This window comes from Lactuca virosa, chromosome 2, assembly GCF_052849685.1.
Source record: "Lactuca virosa cultivar CGN04683 chromosome 2, Lactuca_virosa_CGN04683_v6, whole genome shotgun sequence".
Lineage (NCBI taxonomy): Eukaryota > Viridiplantae > Streptophyta > Magnoliopsida > Asterales > Asteraceae > Lactuca > Lactuca virosa.
Window position 1 is genome coordinate 77724789 of NC_136427.1, and position 5198 is coordinate 77729986.

Genomic DNA, 5198 nt, shown 5'->3' on the forward strand with positions numbered 1-5198 from the left:
AATCACAATGGCTGGAGTACAAGCCATGATTCGGGCTATGTTAGCTGAACAAAGGGAAGAAATGAGTCAGATGTTGCAAGAAAACAAGGACGAACCTATCGTGCCCATTGAGCAACCAGAGCTGATCCCCGAGCAATCGGAGCAAGGAAACTACAGCCGCCCTATGAGTCAAGTTGGAACCCAAGGGGAAAGGAATGACCCGGAGAGGGGAAACGACAAGGACAGGCAAATATACAAGAATTTCTTGGGTGCAAAACCATCGAGTCTCTCAGGAAGCTCAAAGCCTGTCGAGATTATGGACTGGATCTCCGAAATGGAGGTGGTATTTAAGAGTTGTGACTGTAGCGAGAAACAGAAGACCGTCTTCGCAGTAAGGCAACTGAAGACCAGAGTCTTGAGCTGGTGGAAGCTATTGGCAGAAACGATGTCGCGAGGAGGAGCCCTGAAGATGTCATGGGAAGAGTTCTTGGAACAACTGAAGGTGCAATACTGTTCAGAGATAGATCTGATTGACCTGAACAATGAGTTCCAAAACCTGAAGAAGGGAAGAATGAGCATTGATGACTATGCTACTGCATTCATGGAGAAGATGAAGTTGTTTCCATACCTAGTGCCAACCGAACTCTCCAAAATTGAGAGGTTCGCAAACGGACTGCCAGCCGACTTTGGCCCAACAGTCAAGATGGAAACCATTCTGAAATCAGTTGTTCGAGCAGCTACGAATGTGGAGACCCAGCAGAAGGAAAGGGGTCTGGAGAGGGCCGAGGTTGGTGAGAAAAGGAAATTCGATGGATCCTCGAGGACCAATAAAAAAGGTAAATTCTCGAAGTATGGTTCGAGAGGAGGAGGAGCAGAAGCAAAATGGTGCCACAAGTGCAAGAAGAAGCACTCTGGGAAGTGTGATGGAGGGGTCACTTGTTTCAAATATGGAAAGCCTGGGCACTATGCCAATGAATGCACCCTTACCCAGAAGGTCTGTTATGGGTGTAATGAAGAAGGGCATGTTTTGAGGGACTGCCCAAAGAAGAAGGAGGTAGGAAGACCCAACATTCCACCGAAGCCGAAGGCGAGGGCCTTCCCGATGACCCTTCAGGCTGCAAAGGAAGCAGTAGATGTCGCTTCAGGTACCTTTCTTGTAAATGGTTTGCCTGCAAATATATTGTTTGATTCGGGAGCAAAATACTCCTTTGTATCACATAAATTTGGTGGGACCTTAACATTACCTATAGAAAAACTTGATAATGGCCTAATTGTGGAAGTTGACAGTGGCAAGTTCGTACCTGTTAGTGATCGTATTAATAACATTGTCATCGACTTAAACGGAAACGAAATCCACGAAGAGCTGTTACCCATAGAGTTGAACAGTTTTGACATCGTTCTGGGAATGGATTGGCTTAGTTCCAATGATGCTGAGATACTTTGCCGAAAGAAGATAGTAAGAGTAAACCCACCTGGAAAAGAGTCATTTATGGTTTACGAGAACAAACGCAGAGTAAATTCTGGAATCATCTCCCTGATGAAATCCAGAAAACGTTTGTCTAAAGGATGTGCATCATATTTGGCATTCGTGATCGACGCTAAGAAGGAAAAGAAGGAGGTACAGAATATACCAGTGGTGTGTGATTATCCGGAAGTCTTTCCCGAAGATCTTCCCGGATTACCGCCTAATAGACAAGTGGAGTTCAGAATAGACTTGTTATCAGGAACGACACCGATAGCAAAAGCACCATACCGATTAGCACTGACGGAGATGAAGGAGCTCACGACGCAACTTCAGGAGTTGTTGGACAACGTTTCATTCGACCAAGTTCATCACCCTGGGGAGCTCCGGTGTTATTCGTGTATAAGAATGATGGGAGCATGAGAATGTGCATAGATTACAGAGAGCTGAACAAGGCAACGGTAAAGAACAAGTACCCATTGCCGATGATTGATGACCTATTCGATCAGCTGCAAGGTTCGATCAATTTCTCAAAGATCGATCATAGGTTAGGATATCATCAAGTGAAGGTGAGAGAGCAGGATATTGAGAATACTGCATTTAGAACTAGATATGGACACTACGAGTTCTTGGTTATGTCGTTCGGACTAACCAATGCTCCAGCGGCATTCATGGATTTGATGAACAGGGTTTGTAAACCATTCCTCGATAAATCCATGATAGTGTTCATAGACGACATTCTGATTTACTTAAAAATCCAGGAGGAGCATGGCAGACACTTGCGAGATGTGTTAGAAGTATTGAAGAAGGAGAAGTTATATGCAAAGTTCTCCAAATCTGATTTTTGGATCTGAGAAGTCCAATTCTCGGGTCATGTGGTTAACTAAGAGGGAATAATGGTTGACCCAGCAAAGATCGAAGCTGTGATGAAGTGGGAATGACCGAAAAGTCCCACGGAGATCCGAAGCTTTCTAGGATTAGATGGATATTACCGAAGGTTTATCCAAGGTTTTTCTTCGATAGCTGCTCCATTGACAGCTTTGACCCACAAAGGAGCTTCATATACGTGGAGTGAGAAGCACAAAGAAGCATTCGAGAAGCTAAAGAAGAAGTTATGTGAAGCACCGATTCTTTCTCTACCCGATGGAGTTGAAGATTTCGCGGTCTATAGTGACGCATTTGGAGTCGGGTTGGGTTGTGTTCTGACCCAAGGAGAATAGGTGATAACATATGCCTCTCGAATTGAAGGAGCATGAAAAGAACTACCCACTCACGATTTGGAGTTGGCAGCAGTAGTTTTTCCTCTAAAGATATGGAGGCATTACCTCTATGGCACGAAGTGCAAACTTTTCACCGATCATAAGAGTCTCCAGTATCTCTTTAGTCAGAAGGAGTTGAACATGAGGCAATGACGCTGGATAGAGTTACTCAAGGACTACGACTGTGAGATACTTTACCACCCCGGTAAAGCAAATGTTGTCGCTGATGCCCTCAGTCGGAAAGAAAACCTTGGAAGAAAAAGGCCAAGAGCGTTGAGAATTGAAGTTGTCTCGACGATTGTGGAAAGCATCAAGAAAGCTCAAGAGGAAGCTTCTTGTAACACCCAGAATCAGAAAGACTAAGAAAGGAAAGGAAAACCTTAAGTTAAAGGGGTCAACTCGTCGATTCCATGGGTGAACTCGGCGAGTTGGAGCGGGACCCGTGTCGGGGTTTAAGTGACCGACTCAGCGAGTCGGAGGGACCGACTCGGCGAGTCAGGTCTGGGTTGGAAAACCCTAATTTCCGGGCTTGGTGCCCTATTTAAGCATCATTTCAGGCCTTCACCCCAGCCTCCATCACTCCCTTTACCTTCTCTCGAAACCCTAAGCAGCCATTGAGTGTCCTTGAGCTTCTCTTGCCATTTTTGAGTGACTTAAAGCTAGAAGGAAGAAGGAAGACCTTGGATGATTCAAGAAGTAGCAGTGGACTCTGTGTTGGTGTGTCATTTCAGACCCTAGAAAGGTATGAAGCTCCTACCTTGGCTGTTATTCACTTAGATCCCCTTTCCTAGTTAGATTTTGTCATTTTGGGCCATTTCCAAGGCCAATTCGTGTATTGTGCCTTGTGAGCAAAGAGAACTTCGGATCTAGGGTTGTCTTGGCCTAGAAACCCATAAAGCAGCAGTCTTTGGTGTGTTGGTGAAGCATGCTTGTCACAAAACCAAGCCCTAGAGTGTTTAAGCCTATAGCATCTTGGTTGCACGTAAAGTTTGCAACTTTACGTGAAAGACGGGCCTTAGAAGAGTGGATCTACAGTTTGGAGCCCCTGCATGGCCCGGAAAGCCACTGTATGGATTAAGAGCTGAAGCTACTCGGCGAGTCACATGGGTGGACTCGGCGAGTTGGATGAAGATAGGCAGGAACTCGACGAGTTTGAAGAACAACTCGGCGAGTCTGATGAAGATAGGCAGGAACTCGACGAGTTGGAAGAACAACTCGGCGAGTCTGTTGAAGATTGCCTTGGACTCGGCGAGTCTGATCTTGGACTCGGCGAGTCTGGTTGTGGAACTATAGCCTTTTCTGGTTGAGCTGTGAATCGGTGAGTCGAGGGATGACTCAGTGAGTTGGACAGGATGGAACTCAGAGATGGTTGAACTCGACGAGTCTTGGGGTGACTCGGCGAGTTGGGTCGAATTTTGAGAGCTTCTGAGTTAAGGACTCGGCGAGTCTATGGGTTGACTCGGCGAGTCGAGTCAACTGGAAGGTTGACCAGGACTTTGACTTTGACCATAGTTGACTTGGTTTGACTTCTAGAGTTCAGTTTGGAACTAAGTGTTTTATTGGTATTAGTAGCTCGAAGAGCTAGTGGAGCAGCGGTTCAGAAAGTGGGCGGACAGCAGCCAGAGGATTATCAACAAAGTTCAGCAGTGCGAGGTGAGTCTCCTCACTGTTTGTATGGTTCTACGGCCACAATGCCGGCCCATTTAGTCTACGTATGGTAGGAAGACCCGGGGGTTAGCCCTAGGCAATATGCATGAAAGACCAGGAGGCGGCTCCTGGCACACAGTATGTTATTACGTATGGTAGGAAGACCCGGGGGTTAGCCCTAGGCAATATGCATGAAAGACCAGGAGGCGGCTCCTGGCACACAGTATGTTATTATGTATGATAGGAAGACCCGAGGGTTAGCCCTAGGCAATATGTATGAAAGACCAGGAGGTGGCTCCTGGCGCACTGTATGCTATTGTATGAAAGACCAGGGGGTGGCTCCTGGCACACTATATGCGGAATAGCCTAATAGAATAGTTTGTATAGTCATCTTTGTGATGCTTGCATGGAAGACCAGGGGGTGGCCCTTGGCACCTGTCTGTAAGACCTAGGGAGCGGCCCCAGGCTTGACCAGGAAGACCACGTGCGGCCCGTGGCATAACTGTAAGACTATGTTTGGCACATAGCACCTTAGCAAGACTATGTTTGGCACATAGCACCGTACTTGATTACGGATATGTTGGGTATATATGGCTCTTGGCTATGTATGGCATGTATGGATCAGTTGGTTTGTATGGTATGTGGTATCTGGGGAACTCACTAAGCTTCGTGCTTACGGTTTTCAGTTTTGGTTTCAAGTATCCAGTTTTCAGAAAAAGGAGCTCGGGAGGGTTGCAGTGCACACACCATGGCAAGTTAACCTGGGATGTTTTACTCTGATAATTAAACAAGTGTTTGGAAATGAGACTATGATTTGTAATATAAACCCTTTTTGTAAGTTTGAACGACTT